The sequence below is a fragment of the Arachis hypogaea genome, chromosome 20 (assembly GCF_003086295.3).
Source record: "Arachis hypogaea cultivar Tifrunner chromosome 20, arahy.Tifrunner.gnm2.J5K5, whole genome shotgun sequence".
NCBI lineage: Eukaryota > Viridiplantae > Streptophyta > Magnoliopsida > Fabales > Fabaceae > Arachis > Arachis hypogaea.
This window is the reverse complement of record NC_092055.1, coordinates 12,099,754-12,125,504: the sequence shown is the minus strand read 5'-3', so window position 1 is coordinate 12,125,504 and position 25,751 is coordinate 12,099,754. Positions and strand designations below refer to the sequence as shown.

The window sequence follows — 25,751 nt, the reverse complement described above, 5'->3', positions numbered from 1 at the left end:
TCAAAACCACCTAACTAACTCTCTCTCTCTCATTTTCGAAAATATCTCCCCTCTTTTTCAAAAATTTCTTTTTAATTAACTAATTATTTTTATTTTTTATTTTTGATTTAAAAAATTTTCGAAAATTACTAACATTTTTCAAAAACCATTTTCGAAAATCACTAACTCTTTTTCAAAATAATTTTCGAAAATTATCCCTCCCCCATCTCATTCTATTTATTCATTCATATCCTAACATCTCATCTCACCTCTCTTCCATCCTCACAATTGTGTTTCTTCCATTATATTACATTCTTTGTCTCCCCCTCTTCTTCCACTCACACAGGGATCCCTATACTGTGGTATAAAGGATCTCCATTATTATTATTATTTTTCTGTACCTTCTTCTTTGTCATATGAGCAGGAGAAAGGATAAGAACATTCTTGTGGAAGCAGATCCAGAACCTGAAAGGACTCTGAAGAGAAAATTAAGAGAAGCTAAATTACAACAATCCAGAGAAAACCTTTCAGAAATTTTCGAACAGGAAAAGGAGATGGCAGGCGAAAATAATAATAATGTAAGGAAGATGCTTGGTGACTTTACTGCACCTAATTCCAATTTACATGGAAGAAGCATCTCCATTCCTACCATTGGAGCAAACAACTTTGAGCTGAAACCTCAATTAGTTTCTCTGATGCAGCAGAACTGCAAGTTTCATGGACTTCCATCTGAAGATCCTTTTCAGTTCTTAACTGAATTCTTGCAGATATGTGATACTGTTAAGACTAATGGAGTAGATCCTGAAGTCTACAGGCTCATGCTTTTCCCTTTTGCTGTAAGAGACAGAGCTAGATTATGGTTGGATTCTCAACCCAAAGACAGCCTGAACTCTTGGGATAAGCTGGTCACGGCTTTCTTAGCCAAGTACTTTCCTCCTCAAAAGCTGAGCAAGCTTAGAGCTGATGTTCAAACCTTCAGACAAAAAGAAGGTGAATCCCTCTATGAAGCTTGGGAAAGATACAAACAGTTGACCAAAAAGTGTCCTTCTGACATGCTTTCAGAATGGACCATCCTAGATATATTCTATGATGGTTTATCTGAGCTATCAAAGATGTCACTGGACACTTCTGCAGGTGGATCCATTCACCTAAAGAAAACGCCTGCAGAAGCTCAAGAACTCATTGACATGGTTGCTAACAACCAGTTCATGTACACTTCTGAAAGAAATCCTGTGAATAATGGGACGCCTATGAAGAAGGGAGTTCTTGAAGTTGATACTCTGAATGCCATATTGGCTCAGAATAAAAGATTGACTCAGCAAGTCAATATGATCTCTCAGAGTCTGCATGGAATGCAAGCTGCATCCAACAGTACTCAAGAGGCTTCTTATGAAGAAGAAGCTTATGATCCTGAGAACCCTGCAATAGCAGAGGTAAATTACTTAGGTGAACCTTATGGAAACACCTATAACTCAACATGGAGAAATCATCCAAATTTCTCATGGAAGGATCAAAAGCCCCAACAAGGCTTTAATAATGGTGGAAGAAACAGGTTTAGCAATAGCAAGCCTTTCCCATCATTAACTCAGCAACAGACAGAGAACTCTGAACAAAATGCTTCTAATTTAGCAAATCTAGTCTCTGATCTATCTAAGGCCACTGTAAGTTTCATGAATGAAACAAGGTCTTCCATTAGAAATCTGGAAGCACAAGTGGGCCAGCTGAGTAAAAGGATCACTGAAATCCCTCCTAGTACTCTCCCAAGCAATACAGAAGAGAATCCAAAAGGAGAGTGCAAGGCCATTGACATAAGCGCCATGGCCGAACCTGTGAGGAGAGGAGAGGACGTGAATCCCAAGGAGGAAGACCTCCTGGGACATCCAGTGATCAATAAGGAGCTTCCCTCTGAGGAACCAAAGGACTCTGAGGCTCATCTAGAGACCATAGAGATTCCATTGAACCTCCTTATGCCCTTCATGAGCTCTGATGAGTATTCCTCTTCTGAAGAGAATGAGGATGTTACTGAAGAGCAAACTGCCAAGTTTCTTGGTGCAATCATGAAGCTGAATGCCAAACTATTTGGCATTGATACTTGGGAAGTTGAACCTCCCTTGTTCATCAATGAACTAAGTGATCTGGATCAACTGACATTGCCTCAGAAGAGACAGGATCCTGGAAAGTTCATAATACCTTGTACTATAGGCACCATGATCTTTAAGGCTCTGTGTGACCTTGGTTCAGGAATAAACCTCATGCCCCTCTCTGTAATAGAGAAACTGGAAATCTATGGGGTGCAAGCTGCTAAAATCTCACTAGAGATGGCAGACAGCTCAAGAAAACAGGCTTATGGACAAGTAGAAGATGTATTAGTAAAGGTTGAGGGCCTTTACATACCTACTGATTTCATAGTCCTGGATACTGGAAAGGAAGAGGATGAATCCATCATCCTAGGAAGACCTTTCCTGGCCACAGCAAGAGCTGTGATTGATGTTGACAGAGGTGAAATATTCCTTCAATGGAATGAGAACTCCCTTGTGTTTAAAACTCAAGGATCCCCTCTGCAACCATGGAGAGAAAGCAGGAAAAGCTTCTCTCAAAGCAGAGTCAACCAGAGCCCCCACAGTCAAACTCTAAGTTTGGTGTTGGGAGGCCACAACCAAACTCTAAGTTTGGTGTTGAACTCCCATATCCAAACTCTAAGTTTGGTGTTGGAGAGTCTCAACAAAGCTCTGCACATCTGTGAGGCTCCATGAGAGCCCACTGTCAAGCTATTGACATTAAAGAAGCGCTTGTTGGGAGGCAACCCAATGTTTATCTAATTCTTATTTTTATTGTTTTTCATGTTTTCTTAGGTTCATGATCATGTGGAGTCACAAAATAAATATAAAAATTGAAAACGGAATCAAAAACAGCAGAAGAAAAATCACACCCTGGAAGAGCATCTGTCTGGCGTTCAGCGCCAGAACAGAGCATGGTTCTGGCGCTGAACGCCCAATATGGGCAGCTTCTGGGCGCTGAACGCCAGAATAGGCATGGTTCTGGCGTTCAACGCTAGAAATGGCACACAAATGGGCGTTGAACGCCCAAAATGGCCACCAACCTGGCGTTGAACGCCCAGAGTTGGGTACAAAGGCATTTTTACATGCCTAATGGGTGCAGGGATGTAAACCCTTGACACCTCAGGATCTGTGGACCCCACAGGATCCACTCAGGATCTGTGGACCCCACAGGATCCCCACCTACCTCCACTCACCTCTTCTCACCACTCTCTTTCACACAACCCCATAAACACTCTTACCCAAAAACCCTTCACCAATCACCTCAAACTCTCTTCCCCATCACCTCTTCACCACTCACATCCATCCACTCTTCCCCATAAACCTACCTCATAAACTCCACCTACCTTCAAAATTCAAAACCAACAACACACCCCTCTACACCCTTCTTGGCTGAAACACATCTCCCTCTCCCTCTCCATATTTCTTCTTCTTCTCCTTCTATTCTTTTGTTTATTGCTCGAGGGCGAGCAATATTCTAAGTTTGGTGTGGTAAAAGCATAGCTTTTTTTGTTTTTCCATTACCATTGATGGCACCCAAGACCGGAGAATCCTCTAGAAGAGGGAAAGGGAAGACAAAAGCTTCCACATCCGAGTCATGGGAGATGGAAAGATTCATCTCCAAAGCCCATCAAGACCACTTCTATGATGTTGTGGCCAAGAAGAAGGTGATCCCTGAGGTCCCTTTCAAACTCAAAAGAAATGAGTATCCGGAGATCCGACATGAAATTCAAAGAAGAGGTTGGGAAGTTCTAACAAATCCCATCCAACAAGTCGGCATCTTAATGGTTCAAGAGTTCTATGCCAATGCATGGATCACCAAAAACCATGATCAAAGTAAGAACCCGGATCCAAAGAACTATGTTACAATGGTTCGGGGGAAATACTTAGATTTTAGTCCGGAAAATGTGAGGTTGGCGTTCAACTTGCCATACATGGAAGAGAACGCACGCCCCTACACAAGGAGAGTCAACTTTGATCAAAGGTTGGACCAAGTCCTTATGGACATATGTGTAGAAGGAGCTCAATGGAAGATTGACTCCAAAGGCAAGCCGGTTCAACTAAGAAGATTGGACCTCAAGCCTGTAGCTAGAGGATGGTTGGAGTTCATTCAATGCTCAATCATTCCCACTAGCAACCGGTCTGAAGTTACTATAGACCGGGCCATCATGATCCATAGCATCATGATTGGAGAAGAGGTGGAAGTTCATGAGATTATACCTCAAGAACTCTACAAGGTGGCTGACAAGTCCTCCACCATGGCAAGGTTAGCCTTTCCTCACCTCATTTGCCACCTATGCAATTCGGCTGGGATTGACATAGAGGGAGATATCCTCATTAAAGAGGAAAAGGCCATCACTAAGAAAAAGATGGAGCAAGCAAGAGAGCCCACTCATGGAGCTCAAGAGGCGCATGAAGCTCATCACCATGAGATTCCGGAAATGCCTCAAATGCACTTTCCTCCACAAAACTATTGGGAGCAAATCAACACCTCCCTAGGAGAATTGAGTTCCAATATGGGACAACTAAGGGTGGAACATCAAGAGCACTCCATCATGCTTCATGAAATAAGAGAAGATCAAAAAGCAATGAGGGAGGAGCAACAAAGACAAGGAAGAGACATAGAAGAGCTCAAGGACATCATTGGTTCCTCAAGAAGGAAACGCCACCATCACTAAGGTGGATTCATTCCTTGTTCTTCTTTCTTCTGTTTTTCGTTTTCTATGTTATGTGCTTATCTATGTTTGTGTCTTCATTACATGATCATTAGTAGTAGTGACTTTGTCTTAAAGTTATAAATGTCCTATGAATCCATCACCTCTCTTAAATGAAAAATGTGTTAATTCAAAAGAACAAGAAGTACATGAGTTTCAAATTTATCCTTGAACTTAGCTCAATTATATTGATGTGGTGACAATGCTTCTTATTTTCTGAATGTATGCTTGAACAGTGCATATATCTTTTGAAGTTGTTGTTTAAGAATGTTAAATATGTTGGCTCTTGAAAGAATGATGACTAGGAGACATGTTATTTGATAATCTGAAAAATCATAAAAATGATTCTTGAAGCAAGAAAAAGCAGCAAAGAACAAAGCTTGCAGAAAAAAAAAGGGGCGAAAAAAAAAATAGAAAAAAAAATAATATAGAAAGAAAAGAAAAAGCAAGCAGAAAAAGCCAATAACCCTTAAAACCAAAAGGCAAGGGCAAATAAAAAGGATCCCAAGGCTTTGAGCATCAGTGGATAGGAGGGCCTAAAGGAATAAAATCCTGGTCTAAGCGGCTAAACCAAGTTGTCCCTAACCATGTGCTTGTGGCGTGTAGGTGTCAAGTGAAAACTTGAGACTGAGCGGTTAAAGTCAAGGTCCAAAGTAAAAAAAGAGTGTGCTTAAGAACCCTGGACACCTCTAGTTGGGGACTTTAGCAAAGCTGAGTCACAATCTGAAAAGGTTCACCCAATTATGTGTCTGTGGCATTTATGTATCCGGTGGTAATACTGGAAAACAAAGTGCTTAGGGCCACGACCAAGACTCATAAAGAAGCTGTGTTCAAGAATCATCATACTAAACTAGGAGAGTCAATAACACTATTCGAAATCTGAAGTTCCTATAGATGCCAATCATTCTGAACTTCAATGGATAAAGTGAGATGCCAAAACTATTCAAGAGGCAAAAAGCTATAAGTCCCGCTCATATGATTGAAGCTCTGTTTCATTGATAGTTTGGAATTTATAGTATATTCTCTTCTTTTCATCCTATTTGATTTTCAGTTGCTTGGGGACAAGCAACAATTTAAGTTTGGTGTTGTGATGAGCGGATAATTTATACGCTTTTTGGCATTGTTTTTAGTATGTTTTTAGTAGGATCTAGTCACTTTTAGGGATGTTTTCATTAGTTTTTATGTTAAATTCACATTTTTGGACTTTACTATGAGTTTGTGTGTTTTTCTGTGATTTCAGGTATTTTCTGGCTGAAATTGAGGGACTTGAGCAAAAATCTGATTCAGAGGTTGAAGAAGGACTGCTGATGCTGTTGGATTCTGACCTCCCTGCACTCAAAGTGGATTTTCTGGAGCTACAGAACTCGAAATGGCGCGCTTCCAATTGCGTTGGAAAGTATACATCCAGGGCTTTCTAGAAATATATAAAAGTCCATACTTTGGCCAATAATTGACGACGTAAACTGGCGTTCAACGCCAGCTCTCTACCCAAATCTGGCGTCCAGCGCCAGAAAAGGAGCCAAAACCAGAGTTGAACGCCCAAACTGGCACAAAAGCTGGTGTTCAACTCCAAGAGGGACCTCTACACGTGCAACACTCAGGCTCAGCCCAAGCACACACTAAGTGGGCCCAGGAAGTGGATTTATGCATCAATTACTTACCCATGTAAACCCTAGTAGCTAGTTTATTATAAATAGGACCTTTTACTATTGTATTAGGCATCTTTGATCAGTTGTATGCTATCTTAGATCACAATAGGGGGCTGGCCATCTCGGCCATGCCTGGACCTCTCACTTATGTATTTTCAACGGTAGAGTTTCTACACTCCATAGATTAAGGTGTGAAGCTCTGCTGTTCCTCAAAGATTAATGCAAAGTACTTCTGTTTTCTATTCAATTCATCTTATTTCGCTTCTAAGATATCCATTCGCACCCAAGAACGTGATAAAGGTGATGATTATGTGTGACGCTCATCATCCTTCTCCCTTATGAACGCGTGCCTGACAAACACTTCTGTTCTACATGAATTAAGCTAGAATGAGTATCTCTTAGATCTCCTAACCAGAATCTTCGTGGCATAAGCTAGAATGACGGCGGCATTCAAGAGAATCCGGAAAGTCTAAACCTTGTCTGTGGTATTCCGAGTAGGATTCAATGATTGAATGACTGTGACGAGCTCCTAACTCGCGATTGCAGGGCGTTAGTGACAGACGCAAAAGGATAGTAAATCCTATTCCAGCATGATCGAGAACCGACAGATGAATAGCCGTGCCGTGACAGGGTGCGTGAGCATATTATTCACTGAGAGGATAAGATGAAGCCATTGACAAGGGTGATGCCTCCAGACGATTAGCCGTGCCGTGATAGGGCATTGGATCATTTTCCCGAGAGATGACCGAAAGTAGCCATTGACAGTGGTGATGTATCACATAAAGCCAGCCATGGAAAGGAGTGAGACTGATTGGATGAAGATAGCAGGAAAGCAGAGGTTCAGAGGAACGAAAAGCATCTCCATTCGCTTATCTGAAATTCCTACCAATGATTTACATAAGTATCTCTATCCCTATTTTACTATATAATATTCGAAAACACCATTATCACTTTATATCTACCTGACTGAGATTTACAAGGTGACCATAGCTTGCTTCATACCAACAATCTCCGTGGGATTCGACCCTTACTCACGTAAGGTATTACTTGGACGACCCAGTGCACTTGCTGGTTAGCTGTATCGAAGTTGTGACGATTATGAATTAAGATCAGAGCACCAAGCTTTGAAGCCATTACCAGGATTTGTTCGAGCCTGGAGATCACAATTTCGTGCACCAGTAACTCATTACTTTCTTCTCAACCAGCTTCCCCCAATTTCGAAAATTCATGAACAATTATGTTGAAAATTGTTCAATTTTAGTGTTCTAGGTTCAATTTAGCTTGTGGAGCTTATCGAGCTTGAGTTGCTACGCGTATGGGTATGGTAAGAACATCCTAACCCTAGCTCAATCTTGTATTTATAATGGAAAAACTAAAATTGGAACATGTATATGTATTAGGTGTAGATTAAGTGGGTATATATGCATTGGAATTGAATTGGAAGTACTTGGAGGCTTATTGGTGGTCAAGGCTTGTTTTGGGCTGTTTTGATTGAGCTTGGAGGGGTTGTGTTTTTCTTGTGAGGCTGCCTTGGGTGGAATAACGTGATCGGCCAATGTATGGTTTAGGTTTTGTGCGTTTAACATGTAAGATTTTGTGAAAACTTAGGCTAGAGTACTATAGGATAAGTTGAAATGGATAAATGAGTTAAATGTTTAGTATTTGTGATGTTGATGAATAAATTGATATGGTGCATGTGTTGAGTAATTGATATTGGGAGTTAAAATATATGTATGTATACATGCTAGTATGATGGTGTTGAATGAAGGGTTTATGATTGTGGTAAAGTAATGGTATGGTTAAGATAGTGAATGATGTTTATTTGGATTGGTTGGTATTATTATGATGAATAATATTGTGATAATGGTTGAGGATTTCCATGATGATGATAAAATGTGAAATTGGATTAGTGGGTTGGTTGTGAACAAAATGTGTAAAGTTGGGAAAATATAATAGGATTGAGCTAAGGATGTAAAATGGTTGTATGATGGTGAAGGGTAAATTATGTTGATGATTTTGAGATGTTGAGCATGAATGTGACTGGTCTTTAAATGGGGAATGTCAGTTTTGGTAAAAATGGGGTTTGGTATATTTTGGCAAAAAGTGAATTTTTATGAACTTTGGTCGTCCATAACTTGCTCCACAAATTTTGGATGAAGAGGAGATTTGTTCTAAATTGAAGAAGGTTTTAAAAGCTTGAAAACGATATAAATTTTGCAGAAAACCGAGTTTTGTAGAGGAAGTTATGGACGTCGGAAAATTGGTGCGAAAAACTGAATTTTTGTAAGTTGCACAAGAACCAGGTTTTCTGATGTGTGCCTACGCACAAAGCCGTGCGCACGCACCCAATAGAAGTGAAAATCCACCTGTGCTTACGCACGCCCCGTGCGCACGCACACGCCAAGATGGGCCTTCTGTTGATGGTGCTAGCACAGGCGAGGCGCTTGCACACCCGGTGATGTGTGCGCACGCACGTACTCGTGCGCACGCACACGTTCTACTTTCTTGTTAAGCTGTGCCCATGCACAGGTGTGTGCGTACGCACACGTCCTGTTTTTCAGCACCTTTGTTTTTCTGTTTTAAACATGATTTTAAACTCTAAAACCCCTAATTTTGCCCTGTTAATCCTAGAATCTACTAGTAAGCTTAGTAAATAGCAGATGTTAGGATTTTAAGGTAACTTAGGAATGAAGAGGTAAATGTGATGAGTTATGTGAAAGGAAAGTGGTTATTGAATGAAGTAATGATGTCATGGCTTGATAAATGACTAAACAATGATTATGAACATTAAATGGTTTATGAATGATAATATCTGAGATACGAGTTTTCCTGGATAACAGAACCGTGGCTCATCACCACGTGTTCCAGGTTGAATCTCGATACTCTGTTGACCCTACGTCGTAAGGGTGACCGGGCACGTATAAATTCCCGGGTATGGATAGCCCCCATTGAGTGATTTATGAATGAATGTTTGAATGATGAATGATTATGTAATCTATGCATAGACTCATGGGGATGCGCAACGGGGGACAGTCTAAGATTTTTGGACTTGTCGGGTTGGCTGGATAGCCGACAGATGGGCCCCATCAGCCATAGGACAGGCATGCATCATGTGCATTTGTTTGTTTTGATTGCTATGCATTACTTGGGTTAACCTAACTGTATGTATACAACTTGCTACCTGCTATACTTACTACATGCACTATCTGCCTATTACTTGTGCATGAATTTGTCTGGTTGCTTGTCTTTGCTAAAGTATGGATGACAGGGGAACGGAGGAAGGGTGAGATGGTTTGATGTTAGGTTAGGTTTAAGATTGAGTGAGTATAGGCAGGTTCTGTATACCTACCCCTATTTATGCCTTCTGTTTAGAAACTAAGTTTTACAATTGTATGACGGGGTTCTAGGATTGCCTCTAGCATTCCCAGGACCTTAGTTATTATACGCATGGCACCTTTACCATGCTGAGAACCTCCGGTTCTCATTCCTTACTGTGTTGTTGTTTTCAGATGCAGGTCGAGAGGCTCCTCGCTAGGCGTCTGGATTTCCTGAAGCGGAGTAATCTGGGATATTTTGGGTTTTCTATTTACTTATATATATGTATATAGTACTTAGCTTGCTCTCCAATATACTTGATTACTTTGTTCCTCCTAGAGGTTGTAGGAGAGTTAGGGATTTGTTTCTGTATTTTGGAATATTCGGGATACTTATGTATATATATATATATGTAAATATTCTCCGGCCAGTCTTGGCTTCGCAGGTTGGGTCAGGAGCTAGTTTCACTGTATTTTTGGCACTCTTGTTACTCTTTTACTTTTCCTATCCTCAACTCTTAAGTTTCTTAGCACTTAAGTAATTCCATTTTCTCGAGCGTTGCGCTTTTTATCTTGCGATTTTGTTTTACCCACTTTTCAAAACTCCTAGTTTATTATCTTCTTTCTACTATTATAAGTATGTATTTTATTTTAGAGGTCATAGCGTCTCGCCACCTCTGTTTTACATCCTAGGTGTAAAGCTCTGCGTGGTAGGATATTACATTTTAAGATTTATGGAACAATAACAAAAAAATCTGGCCTCAACCCAAAATGCTTTCTTTTGTGCAAAATCGAAAAAACACGCATTATAATTAATCATGATAAATTATAATTATTTAAGTTCAACATTAAAACTCTCATGTAAAAGAGAAAGAAGGTCATTGCACTTCACTTTTAAGGTTATATCTCACTTTCAAAATAACAGATCTTGTCTTCTTCTTTTAGAAACACTTGTAAACTATTTTTGTGTGACAACACAAATCTACATGTGTAGAATTAAAGAATTACTATACCATATACACAAATCTTCTTCTATACCATATACTTCATCGTTAAAGAATTACTATTTCACCCTCCACTAAGTTATCATTACCCAAAAAGATGAGCAACATCCTTTGACAAAATATAACTTTATAAAATTTTTTATAGACAATTTATATGAATAAAAGAGTCAAAATCTACTCACTAAATATGTCTTAGTATTGAAACTAAAAAAATTTCTCAATCAAAACAAATTAGAAATATATCCATCTTTATACACTAAAAATAATATTTAACACAATCTCTCTTCTTGTGTTTTTAGTACTTGTAAAAGAAATAACTTAATCCTTTATTTATTTATGTGTTGTTTCTTTGGAGACATCTCATATGCAGTTTTTTTATCCTTATTATTTTAAAATTCATATACTTAAAGGATACTTGTCAAGTAAGTATTTTTAGTCTTTTCTTATTTTGACCTTTTATTTATTGTACACATTGAGAATTTTTTGACAGTTACAGTTTGATAACTGATGTTAAATTAATTTACTTATACTAAAAGAAAAATAAAAACTAAATACAGCTATAGCCTTAGTGCATTTAATTTCAAAATAAGTCAGAATATTTACAGGATGTATTCACTTATATTTTCAAATATGTCTCATTAAAATAAGTTTGACAAAAATGTCATACTTGTTTCAATCTTATGACATTTAATAAAGTACTTTTGTATTTTTTAAAAAAATTCCTTTACAATAATAACCCTTATTTTGAATAGAATATCTGTGAGTCTTTTGGAATCTCATATTTTATAATCATAAGACTTATACAATTTGAATAATCCCACTTCTCAAGGTTTAATTTTGCCATTTGAGACTTTATCTATAGAGAGGAGGACTTATTTGATCCTTATTGCAAAATCTAGATACATACATTAGCAAACTTAACCTTAAAACAAAACAATATGTTCATCTAAGTTACATATCATATGAATTTAAGGTCCATCACAAATACCTAGCATAATAATAATATTTTGTCTTTAAACAGAAATATTGATTTATACATAGTATTTTCAATGCAGTAATCAATCATTGATAATAAATTCTATAAACAATAAGTTTATCTTTGAACAAACTTATTTTTCACATGGAACTAAATAATGATTATATTTATTACCACAAATACGCATGTAATTCGACCAAGTATAGAACTTTCTTTGGGTCGATCCATATTCGCATAAATTACATACACATGAAATCATTTAGTGTAACTTGTCAAATATTCTCAACAAAATTCTATCAAACAAGTCTATCTTTGAATCGACTCATTATTCACATGAAAATTTGAGAATTATACCTATTTATTATCGCATATATTTTTTTTATCAATTGGTTAAATACTAACTTTTTTTGGACTAATTAGTGGTTGTATAATTAAATAAAAAATAATTATAAAGTTCAATGTTTATTATTTAGCCAAACAATAAACTTCCTTTAGGCCGATTATTGTAGTGTGGCCAAACACTTACTCCTGGATCAGCTAGCCTCCGATGAAAAGGTGATAGGACACTCTTCCCGCTATAACAGACTTTTGAAAAGTTTTGTATTATGTTTTTCTTGCGGATGCACGATAAAGAGATTGTGTCTGAGATAATTACTAAATGTATCATATTCTGGCATTATAACCGATAAATGAATGTACAGTCAGTAAGATAGGCATCAATTATCAAATGTATTTGTCTGAATTTTGTGGGTGTGCAAAATTATTTGAATTTACCTACTTGTTCACGTATATACTATTTGTATTATTTGAATTACTTGTGTCTTGATATGATTGATCTTGAAAGTTTTTTGTTTTTTGTGTGTCGAGTATGGGAAGGTGTTAGAGCTCAGTGAGACGTCAAGGTTTTAATTTGAATTGTGATAAGAAAGAAAAAGAATCAATTTTAGGGTTAGGACTCGTATCTCGTTACGTAGTTGTATTCAATTTTAAAATCTTACTAGAATTTGTGGTTGTTTACATTTCTTTTTTCAGATCTCAGCATATCTTAGCCTTGACAATTTATATTTGGTGAGTTAATTCTATTTTTTGTACTTATTCTAGTTTTAGTAGTCTTTTTTTTTTTTACTTTGTTCTTGTTGTTTGTTGCGTGAGTCTTGTCTTGAGAAACAAATTTTTTATTTATTTTATTTTATTGAATTTTTCTAGTTTGAGAACTAGTTTAGGTGGTCTTTCTGCAGGTCAGACCTTGGGATTTCTTTTCTTTCATATACTTTTTTATTTTATAAATAATATTATTTGAAAGTAAACTTTTCATTTAAAATTTTTTATTATTCATTTAGTCATGTCATTTCTTTTCTATTTTATATATATATATATATATATATATATATATATATATATATATATATATACAAAAGAAAATGGTCCACATGCTCATATTTATGTATTACTATTATTACTGCTTAAAGTTTTAGAAGTCACAGGTCAAATATCGTAATAATATCCTTACCAATAACCTATTATTGAGTTTTTCTAGTCTAAGAATCGGTTTAGGTAGCTTTTCTGTGGGCCAGGTCTTGTGATTTCTTTTCTTTGGTATTCTTATATTTATTCTTATGCGATGATTTTTTTATTTATATTTTTTTTTGTTAGATAATTTTTTTATTTGATTTAATTTTATCTTTTAATTTTGATGTGTTGTGAAAATCAACAAAGATCTACTCAATTCAGTCCAAATTTAACATATTTTTAATGTTTAAAACTAAAATTTATTTTACAATAAAAATAAGAGATAAAAATCAAAACTAAATGTTTTAAGTTATAATAAAATATTTAAATTAACTGAATTATTTTTTTATTTTTTTTAAAAAATACTACTAATTTTTTTATAAAAAATTCGAGAGACTATGATTTTCATTGTCTTAACTAAACTCTATTCCTTTATATATTAACAAAAAATAGTTCACAGGCTTTTATTTATGTATTATTATTAGTACTGCTTAAAGTATTAATGGTCATAGATAAAAAATCATAGTAATCTCTTTACTAATAGCCTATTATATCGACAGCATAACATTCTCATTAGTTAGGGTGTTGCCCAATAGCCCAAAAAAGGATTGTCATTTGCTAGAAAAGTTAATATGCTCTAGATAGATTTGGCTGGAATTTTAGACGCCTATTACTGTATTTGAAAATTTGACTGAAGTGCTAGGCTGAAGTATCCAAACATGCTTATTCGTTACTAACTTACTAATATGTAGATGCAAATTGTTGAACATGTTTTCTTGCTTGCTTAGGGTAGGAGTGTTCATCGTTTGGATTTTTCATTAACTGAACTAGACATGCATCAAACCATTTTAAATGGCTTATAAAACGCACCAAACTATTTTCCTCCACAATAAATTGGTTTTAAATCAGTTTTTAATATAGTACACCAATTTAAATCAATTCACAAAAATAAAATTATTTCTAATTTTAAAAATCAATTAAAGTGATTTATATATATAAAATAAAAAAACAGTTTTTATCATACAAGAAATTAGGGGTAGCAAGTGGAAAAACCCGTCCCGTCCCGTCCCACCAAAAGCCTATCTTTTGACGGGTTGGCCCGTCCCGTCCCACCTAATGAGACGGTCTCGAAACTTCATCCAACTCCGCCTAATAGTGGACTGGCGAGCCAAGCCCGCCAAATTTTTTTTTTACTATTAAATATTAAATAATATATATAATTTTCACAACCATTTTAATAAATTTATAATTTCTAAAGAAATAAAAAATTATAATTTCTAAATTTACAAACATTAAAGTCTTTAAAATTATAAATATGTAATAAACATAATTATAAACCAAGTTTTTTGAAACAAAATAATAAAACTAACATTGTCCAAAGTAAAATATATATTGTCCAAAATATATAATTAAACTTCTACAAATTTAGAACATAATCAATCAAACGTAAAACATAATTCAAAACACTAAATTAGAGCATCTTCAAAAAAATTCTAAGTCCGGCGGAAAAGCCCGCCCCACCAAAACCCGCAGTTTAAGCGGTGCGGATTAAGCGGACTTTGATGTGTGGCAGTCTCAATTTTTCAACCCAATCCGCCTTTTTTGATGGGTTATGTGAGCCAACCTAGCAAATTTAGGCCCGTTTACCACTCCTACAAGAAATTGATTCTAACGGATTGATATACAAATAATCCATTTTAATTGACAGTTGCCCCTGGGCCAATAGGGTCACTCGAGGTCAATTGGTTGGTTTGGCTTGATGGATTGGACCTGGCAAAGTAGGCTGGTAACTAAATAATGACTGAATTTAAAAAAAAATAATTCAAGAGCTAATGAGCCTTAACTCATATGGCATATCTCCTCTTTTCCACCTCAAAGGTCTCAAACTCAAATTTAGTAACTATGTGAGAAGTGTGTGGGTGTGTTGTGTATTTTTTTTTTTTTGGTGACTCGGTGTGTTGTGTATCTAGGATTTGGGATTGGGATACCTAAAATTGAGGGTGTGTAATCTATTGACCGAAAAAAAAATCAGAATTCATCAAATTAATAAATAAAAAGTACATATTTTTTTTAATATATTCATTCTCTCTTCACAACAAGTACTCTCTTTTCTATGCTCAAACCATATGCACTCATTTCACCTCCCAAATATGCTTTGTTTATTACTATTTTTAGTGTAATAGGTAGTGCAAGAAATTTTTTTTAAGAATTGTATTCCAATATAAGTTAATTTTCTTTTAGTCGGATTTAGATAAAGAAAACATTTCGGTCGGCCCGTATCTTAAACGATTCGGGTCGACAGACATGATTCCTGGACAGTTTTAGAAGAAGAAAGACATTATTTGATAAAACTAATTTTATTTGCTTTTAATAAGAGAAAAGGACAAATTGGTCTTTGACCTTTTGGTCGTATAGAAATCCAAGAGGGCAATACCATGTCAAATATACAGAGGACATAATTTGGAGTTAAGTTTTAAAGTAGTCTCTGAAGTTGCACTCGAGTCTTAAAGTAATCCCTGAAGTTAATAATTATCCAAATTTATCCTCAAAGTTGCACTCCGGGACTCATAGTAGTCCCTGAGACACTTTCCGTTCATCAGAACCATGAAACGACGTTGTTTTGCAAAAAAAGAAAAAAAAAAAGAAAAAAGAGGCGTAGAAAAACGTCCCCTCCCAGTTCCTAATCCGTTCCCTTCCCCTTCCCCATCCTCAACCCATCCCCTTTCTCTCCCCCAACGCTTCCCCTTCCCTTTCTGTTTTTCCAACCTGACGCCCTTCTCATTCCCCTTCCTCTTCTGCTTCCCCAACTTGAGGTCTTTTCCCTTCTCCTTCTCCTTCCCAACCTGATGCCCTCCCCCTCCCCAACCATACTCTCACACTCACAAGATCTCTCGTCAACCCTCGCTGTTGCCACCTCTTGTCGGCCTCCGTTTCAGTGCCGCGCCGCTCATCTCCCATCTCAACCGAGTCTCTCACACTCAAACACAGTAGAGGCAGAGGTACAAAGCATCAACCTTCTCTGTCATCGTTGCGCCGCTCGCCATCCTTCGTCTTGTTGCCGTGCCGCTCGCCAGCCTCCATCTCTGCTCTGTCTCCCTCTGCCTCCCTCTTCTCTTCTCTGGCACGGTTCTCTCTCTCAGCCATGATGATTTTTTTTATTTTTTTAGTTATTCAATTATTATTCTTTAATGTTCTAGGTGGTTGTTGCTCCTGATACTGTTTTAATATAACAATGGTTAATTTTAGTTGTTTTCTATTCTGTAATTATTATTGATTTTTTTATTGTTGCTATTTTTTGTACTTGTTGCTGTTTAGGTTGATTGATACTTGCTATTTAAGTTGATTGATCTTTTCTTATTAATGCTGATTTTTTTTGTGATATTTTGTATTGTTGGTTTTTATTTTTGTGATCTGTTAAAGAAGAAGAAGAAAAAGAATAGAGTTGAAGAGTTGAAGAAGAAGGTGATTGTTGTTTTTTTTTTTAAATATAAAATGACGACGTTTTTCTACGCTTCTTTTTTTTTTCGAAACGACGTCGTTTCAAGGTTTTGATGAATGGAAAATGTCTCAAAGACTACTATAAGTCCCGGAGTACAACTTTGAGTCTGAATAAGGAGACATGAATAAGGAGACAGGAATCTTGATAGGAGGAATGCAGGGGGTTTTGGCTGAGGCTGAAGACCCAAAGGTGAATGGTGTTCTTAGGAGATATTTTTTAAGGATTAGAGTCAGTATCAATATAACCAAGGCCTTGCCTACTGGCTTCTGGTTAGAAAGAGAAGAGATGCCACCATTATGGGTTTTCTTCAAATATGAGAGGCTGCCAGATAGTTACTGCTTTAATTGTAGAATATTAGGGCATGAGAAAAAAATATGCAAGAATCCAACAGTTATGGCATGCTGGGACCCAACAAAGAGGAAGTACTCACCAGGACTAGGAGTCAGCCAAGTTCGACTAGTTTCAGCCATGGGAGGAGAAAGTTCAAAACAACAGGGATGGAGGGAAGAGAAGGAAGATCAGGCGCGTGTTCCACAAAGTCTTGGAAGAGAGAGTGATGAGGAATGAAACACAGAAGAAAGCCAGATTAGGGCTGAACAAGGTCTGCAGCAGAAATTCAGGGAAGAAAGCGTCTGGAAAAACCAACCAAGGAGAGAATAAGAGATGACCGAAGCAGGGGAGCAGGTGGGAGAAGTACGAAAAATCCTTGATTTTCAGGGATATGAGGATATGCAGCGTGATTTAAGGGCAGCTCACAAGTTTAAAAATCTTATTAGGGAGATAAGAGAGTGGAATAATGAATGGGCTTACATCAAACAGGCCCAAAAGGGAGAAAATGGGAAGGAAGCTCAGGAAGTGGGTATCCATGGGTAGAAAAAGGATGTTGGGCCCAATATTTTGGCAGATCAAACACAAGTGTGGAATAGAAGAGAAAACAGTTTCGAGATAGATGGGAGGGCTGGAAAAAACACAAATAAACTAAAAGAAGGTAGGCTGACTCTTTATGCAATAGAAGAGGGGGAAGTCAACAGCTACAAAAAAGAAGATTGGAAGTATGCCCATAAAAAAGAAGGAGAAAAGGAAACTATAGGCCAGCAACTAAAAAGACTCATGACAGCCAAGGAGAAGAAAAAACAGGAAAATATTGATAGGGAATGGATAAACGAGGATCAAGGAAGGATAAAAAGAGATGATGGAGAAGAAATATTCAAGAAGATTTCCATGGAAGTACATAGGAGAGAAAAGACATTTGTGGAGCAGCAGAAAAATAGGGGTGATAACGCCTACTATGTAGAACTAGCAAGTAATGAAGATGAAGATGAAGACAATGGAAAGAAAGCTCCTACCGAATGGGAGACACAACTAGCAAAAAAGATGGAATTGGAGCTGAGTTTGAAAAGGAAAAGAGAGAATAAACAGGTGCTAATGCTTACAAATGAGGAATGGAAGGAGGATCAAGAGGCCAGAATGCCTAAGAAGATAAAGAACAACAACAATACACTGGAAAGAGGGGAGTATGACTTATCTCTGAATGCTTCTGGTCAGTTTAGGGGATTACAAATGGCTGAGGAGGCGGGCCTTAGCATGCCCCACCCTCAGCCATGAGTATCATTAGCTGGAATTGTCGGGGAATTGCGGCTGCCCCGACAATATCCGAATTATATAATCTATGTAAAAAAGTTAAGCCGTTCATAGTGTTTCTTATGGAAACTAGGGCTAGGTGATGCGTGAGCATCTTGTCTATCTTTTCCTAGTGAATTTGCATCTAAATTGTTGAATTTAATTAAGAATTAATTATATTTTAGCCACTATGGATGCTATTTCGAGTTTTGTACAATACTGTTTATTTTAGGTAGCATTTGGCGGAATTTGATGGAGTTTCTGCAGAGAAAGAGAAGAAGCCAAGGAGATGACCAGCGAATACCGACGCGGACGCATGGCTCACGCGACCGCGCGGAATGGAGGAAATCACAATGACGCGATCGCGTGCATGACGCGATTGCGTGAACTGGAATCTGCACAAATGACGCGAACGCGTGGACGACGCGGACGCGTCACATCCGCCACGTGCAAAAAATGCAGAAAAACGCTGGGGGCGATTTCTGGGCTGTTTTAACTCAATTTTCATCCCAGAAAACACAGATTAGAAGCTGCAGAATGGACAGAACAAGTGGTCCCCACCCATCAACTGAAGATCTGTTAATTAATTCAAATTTAAATTCAAATCTTAAATTAGGAAAAGATATTATTTTAAGTTTAATTTTAAATATTAGATTTTAAATTTATTAGGATTAGTTATAAAAAGGAATCTGATGCCATCAGATTGCAAGGGGGTACATTCTTACCTGAATCCTTATTTTCTCTTTTCCATGAGCAACTAAACCTCCACTGTTAAGGTTAGGAGCTCTGTCTATTATATGGATTGATAGTATTATTTTTTTTTATTTTAATTCATGTTTTGATTTATATTTCAATAATTATTTTCGTTCTTTATTTTATGAATTTGGGTGGAACGGAAGTATGACCCATGTTCTATTTGAGTTCTTGTAAAACTTGGAAAAGCTCTTTACTTGAACAATAGCTTGAAAACACATTATCCTGAATTTCTAATTGTTTGTATTTAACGGGATACGTGACATATAATCCCTTTATCTTTGAATAATTAGGATTCTTGTGGCATATAAACTAGGATTTGATCATCACCCTCTAATTGGAATTAATTGACCAAGGAATTGGCAGTTGATGAATTTTAGAGGAGACTAGGAAGGTTTAAGGAATTAGGGTCTAGTCATAAATAGTTTGCCATGAATTAAATCTTGCATAATTAAAATAGTTAATAAGAAAAGTCAATCCAGAAAATAGATAACTCTGAACCCTTAACTATTTTCTTCATATATTATTCCCATCTTAATTACTTGCCCTTCTTTAATATTTTTGATATTGTTTAATGTCTTTTATATTGCATCTCAACACCAATTTTTGTTTGTCTAACTAAGTCTATTAAACACTATTGTTGCTTAGTCCATCAATCCTCGTGGGATCGACCCTTACTCACGTAAGGTATTACTTGGTACGACCCGGTGCACTTGCCGGTTAGTAAGTGTGGTTGTAAAAATACCGCACCAAGTTTTTGGCGCCGTTGCCGGGGATTGACTGTGATTAACAACTATTAGTTATTTGATTGCTTAGATTAGGCGTTTTAATTTTAATTAGTTCTATTTTATTATTATTAATTTTTATTTTTATTTTTTTATTTATTTTATTTCCCGTACAGTTTCGTTCGTTTCTCCCCCCCCCCCTCTTGTTTCCTTTACGTCCTTTTGCTTTGATCTTTCTTTCTTTTTTTTAGTTCGTTTTTAAATTTTTTTATATTTTATTATTTCATTTTTATTTTAATTTCCTTCTATTTTTACTTTCTTTTATTTTTGTTTTTGTTTACTTTCATTATTTTATTTTCTCTTTCTATATTTTATTAGTTTTGTTTTTATCTTTAAATTTAATAAAAAAAATAAGTAAAAAAAATTAAATAAATAAATAAATAAATATTTTAGCATTAATATTTTTTTCTTAATTTCTGAAATTAAGTTTGGTGTTACCCAGTTGCTTTTATTTTAATTTTTCTGTTTATTTTTTCTTTTAAATTTTTGAATTTTTTTTATCTATTTAGTATTTTTATTTTATTTTACACAGGTTACCTCACAGGAACTTCTCTGCACTCTGACGTAGAGAATCCCATTTTTTTCTTGTTTTCTGCTTGTGTATGCGCAGGAATAGAGACAAAGAACATCTCTTAGACTTTGATCCTGAACCTGAAAGAACTTTCAGGCAACGTTTACAACAAGCAAGACTTTGCAAGGCTGCAGAATCCACTATGGCAAATAATAATGCTAATGCCAATGTGGTAAATCCGAATGGGGATGATCAACAGAGGAGAGTGCTTGGCTCTTATTCTGCCCCTACTGTGGATCTTTATGAAAAAAGTATTGTGATGCCTCCTATAACTGCAAACAACTTTGAGTTGAAGCCACAACTGGTCACCCTGGTGCAGCAAAACTGCCAGTATCATGGACTTCCTCATGAAGATCCAAATCAGTTCATATATGATTTTCTGCAGATATGTGATACTGTGAAGACAAATGGAGTGAATCCAGAGGTGTACAGACTCATGCTTTTCCCGTTTGCTCTGAGGGATAAAGCAAAGCTATGGCTAGATTCCCAACCAAAGGAGAGTCTGAATACTTGGGAAAAGGTTGTTACTGAATTTCTCACTAATTTTTTTCCACCAAAGAAGCTGACTAAGCTTAGGTTGGAGGTTCAGACTTTCAGACAAAAGGAGGGTGAAACTCTTTATGAAGCTTGGGAGAGATACAAGCTACTGACTAGGCAATGCCCTCCTGACATGTTCTCCAAGTGGACCCAACTGGATATCTTTTATGAAGGCTTAGGAGAGATGTCAAAGATGAGCTTAAATACCTCTGCAGGCGGTTCATTGCACAATAAGAAGACACCAGAGGAGACTATTGAGCTGATTGAATTAGTTGCAAGCAACCAATATCTCTACTCATCTAACAGGAATCCTGTGAACTCTGAAACCTCTCAAAAGAGAGGTGTGTTGGAAGTAGAAACTGTTAATGCTCTTCTTGCTTAGAACAAGCTGATGTCTCAGCAAATAAATCTACTTACTCAACAGATGGGTGGCATGCAAGTCTCAGCTATCAACACCCAAAATCCACTACAGGAAGTCTCCTATGACATGGCAGGTAACTTTATGCAAAATGATAATTATGATTATGCTCAACCTTCTTCTGAACAGGTGAGTTACATGGGGAGTGGTCCTAGAAATCCCAACAATGATCCATATTCTAAGACATACAACCAGGGATGGAGGAATCACCCAAATTTTGGATGGAGGGACCAACCTCAGAGACCTCAGAACGTCAACAATAGTTCTCAAGGCGGTTTCCAGTAAAACAATGATTTGGAAGCAATATTGACAGGTTTTAGACAAGAAACCAGAGCATCCATCAAGAACCTGGAAATTCAAATGGGTCAATTAGCCACAAAGGTCAATGAAATTGATCAGAGGATCACTAATAGCCTTCCTAGTAACACAATTCCAAATCCAAGAGAGGAATGCAAGGCTATCACCATAATAAGTGAACAAGTAGCAAGTGCGAAAGCACAATTTATGCAGGAAACCAAGGCCTCCATTAGAAACTTAGAGGTGCTAGTGGGCCAACTGAGCAAGCAAATACTTGAGAGGTCTGCAAGTACAATTCAAGGTGATACAGTGGTGAACCCAGGAGAAGATTGCAAGGGTATTCAATTAAGAAGTGGTAAAGTAGCTGGCTCTGAGACCAAGGCCAATGAAGAGCTAGTTGAAAAGGAAGCTCCAGAGGAGAGGAAAGAAGAAGTAGAACACGCCCCTCCAAAGCGTGCGGACAACCCATTCCCAGACTCTCTTGACACTTATCCTACTTTGCCAAAGGCTCCTGAATACAAGCCTAAAATGCCATATCCTCAGAGACTTCAAAAGGAGACCAAGGACAAACAGTTCTCAAAGTTCTTGGAAATCTTCAGAAAGTTACAAATCAATATTCCTTTTGCTAAGGTTTTAGAGCAAATGCCTATCTATGTCAAGTTCATGAAGGAGCTGTTGTCAAAGAAAAAGCGTTTAAAAGGAGATGAAACAGTAGTCCTGACTAAGGAATGTAGTGCTGTAATTCAAAATAACTTGCCAAGAAAGATGCCAGATCCAGGGAGCTTTCAAATTCCATGCACTATTAGGAGCACAACCTTTGAGAAAGCTTTATGTGATCTGGGAGCAAGCATCAATTTAATGCCCTTGTCTGTGATGAAGAAGCTGCAGATCCAAGAGGCACAACCCACAAAGATAGCATTACAGATGGCGGACAAATCTATGAAGCCGGCATAGGGATTAGTGGAGAATATCTTGGTCAAAGTGGGTAAGTTCTTCCTCCCAGCAGATTTTGTGATTCTTGATACAGGGGAGGATGAGAATGCCTCTATAATTCTAGGAAGACCATTCCTAGCCACTGGAAGAGCTCTGATTGATGTAGAAGTGGGTGAATTAGTGCTTAGAGTGCATAATGAGCAACTGGTCTTTCATGTCTTCAAATATGTACATTCAACAGGTGAAGAAGAGAGGTGCATGCAGGCTGAGCTTATTGATCCAAACCTTCAAGAACCCCCTGATGATGCACAGCAGAATTTGCAACTCAAACCTCTTGTGGTGACAACCGATAAAATTCCGCCTGACATCAAACCTAAGTTTGGTGTTGAAACTGCATCATCCACCAAAGAGGAGGTCCCCAAAAAGAAAAAAAATACCCAGAGGATGGAGAAACAAAAAGATCCCCACTGAAGGTTTCTCCCCAGGAATGAAGGTGGTGTTGACCAGCAATCCAGCATGGGTTTATACAGTAATCAAAATCCTCTCTCTGGAGCATATTGAGCTACGTTATGGAGACACATGAAAGAAGTTCAAAGTAAGGGGTGAAGAGCTGAGCCCCTATGATCCTCCTCCTTAGAGGAGCTGACCGTCAAGCTAGTGATGATAAAGAAGCGCTTGTTGGGAGGCAACCCGATAAATTCATATCCTTAGCTATTTTTCGTAGTAGTAGTTTTCTTAGTTATTTTATTTTTTTTTTTAGTTCTTACTAATTTTCTGATCATGCAGCTATGTTCTTCCAGGAACTGAACACCTCAAGCTATAAAATAAAAAAAAAAAGCACCCAACGCGCCAGCGTCGCTGACGCGAACGCGTCATCTAGGTGTGCAAGAAAAAAATAAAAAGTTACAGAGAGTTGCGCGGGAGTGGTGCCAGAATGGAGCCTTTCGCACAAACGATCCCACGCGTTCGCGTCGTTTGTGATTTTTGTCATTCACGCGGTCGCGTCACCGACGCGATCGCGTGACCGACGCGATCGCGTGACCTGCAAATTCGACGTAAAAGAGCGTTTGGGTAGAGAGTTGTGCCAGCTTGGGGCAAGAAGTGTGCTAAAAGCACAAATTTGGTCACGCGGACGCGTGACTGACGCGTTCGCGTCAGTAGAATATATGGCTATCCACGCGAACGCGTGCCTGACGCTATCGCGTCATTATGAAGAATGCGCGACGTACGCGATCGCGTGCTGCACGCGAATGCGTCGCTTGCGCCGCCCAGTTTTCTTTCTCTCTCTCTCCCAATCCTAATTCTCTCTTTTTTTTTCTTATCCTTTTATTTTTTTCCTTTCATTTTAATATTTGTCTCCTCTATTTTCAGTTCTTATTTGCTTGAGGACAAGCAAACCTTTAAGTTTGGTGTTGACGCTGCGCTTATAGGTTTTCTAGTACAAAAGGGAGGTGAATCATCTTCGCGAAGAATAAAGTGACCGCTAGCATAATTAAGGTGGTTGAGTTCCTTTCATTTTTTATTCCTCCCCTCTTTATCTATGTTATGTTCCGGTTTCCTATTATTTTGCTTTGTTTGTTGCATGATCCTTTATTAGTTAGAATCCTAGGACTAGTTTAGTTTTCTTTTAATTGCTTTAATGACTGAAAAGATGTTTCATGTACCACTCACTGAACTTGAATCTAAAAAGAAAAGAAAAAGAAGTGATGTGTTGCATGAGAAATTGAGTTAATTTTAAGAATAGTCTGATTTACTGAGATGTGGTGGTATTTTTTTTCTGTGATTCTGAACGCATGCTTGAACAGTGCATAATTTTGATGGTGAAGCTTATGAATGTTAAAATTGTTGGCTCTTGAAAAAATGATGAAAAAGAAAAATGTTATTGATAATCTGAAAAATCATAAAATTGATTCTTGAAGCAAGAAAAAGCAGTGAAGAACACAAAGCTTGCGGAAAAAAAAAAAGGATCCAAGACTTTGAGCATTAATGGATAGGAGGGCCTTAAGGAATAAAATCCTGGCCTAAGCGGCTAAATCAAGCTGTCCCTAACCATGTGCTTGTGGCGTGAAGGTGTCAAGTGAAAAGCTTAAGACTGAGCGGTTAAAGTCGTGATCCAAAGCAAAAAAAGAGTGTGCTTAAGAATTCTGGGCACTAGGCAAGATAAAATGATTAGGATAAAAAGAAGGCTTCATTTTGATAATATGTTTTGTGTAGAACTCCGGGGCTTGTCCGGTGGGCTATGTTTGTTATGTAAAGCTAATGCTAATATTAATGTTTTTGAGTTGGCAGGGTATCTTTGTGTATGGAAATCCAGTTTTTCAAAGAAGAAGAAAACTATGGAAGGAACTCACGGAAAGCAATATGAATAGAGAAGAACCCCAGGCCTTTTTGGGCGATTTCAATGATGTTCTAAGTCAAGACGAAAAGGTGGGCATTCATCCGCAACCTAGGATCTATTTGGAAACCTTTAGAAGATTTGTGGATGATAATGGCTTAATAGATGTGGACCTCAAAGGGAGTAAGTTTAAATGGTTTAGTAATCCAAAAAATAACTTCATCACTAAGGAAAAGTTGGATAGGGTAATAGTGAATTGGAAATGGATTCAAATATACCAGAATGCTATTTTGAAAGCTTCACCGGCTGTAAGTTCAGATCATTGCGCTTTAATTTCGGTAACACAGCCGCTGGTCGGGATAAAGAAGGAATTCAGGTTTGAGGCCTTTTGGGCAGAGCATGAGGAGTGTAAGGAGGTAATCAAGCGGAGCTGGCATTTGGACGACGGGAATAGAAGCTGTTGGAATTAGTTTATAAGAAAGAGAAATAGATGCAAGAGGGAGTTAACAGAATGGAGTAGGAGGAAGTTTAGGAGAGCAAATAAAGAAATTAAAATAAAGAAAACAGAATTACAACACATTCAGAAATCTGATATGTCAGAAAGTGAACAGAGGAGAGCAAATGAGCTGAAAAGTCAAATCTCAGAGCTATGGAAGCAGGAAGAGAAGTATTGGGGACAAAGATCAAGGCTGAAATGGTTAAAATGAGGAGATAGAAATATAGCTTTCTTCCATGCTATAACGATCCATAGAAGAAATAGGAATAGAATTGATAAATTGAGAAATGAATCAGGACAGTGGA

At 37.4% G+C, this 25,751-nt stretch overlaps 2 non-coding genes across 2 annotated transcripts; both read right to left on the bottom strand.

Annotated features, from left to right (window-relative positions):
- Positions 1–929: 929 nt before the first annotated feature.
- LOC112787738 (small nucleolar RNA R71) lies at positions 930–1,037 on the bottom strand. Its single transcript, XR_003195133.1, has one exon. It is a non-coding gene; the product is annotated as a small nucleolar RNA R71 (small nucleolar RNA).
- A 19,961-nt stretch (positions 1,038–20,998) lies between these two features.
- LOC112787532 (small nucleolar RNA R71) lies at positions 20,999–21,102 on the bottom strand. Its single transcript, XR_003194940.1, has one exon. It is a non-coding gene; the product is annotated as a small nucleolar RNA R71 (small nucleolar RNA).
- Positions 21,103–25,751: the final 4,649 nt, after the last annotated feature.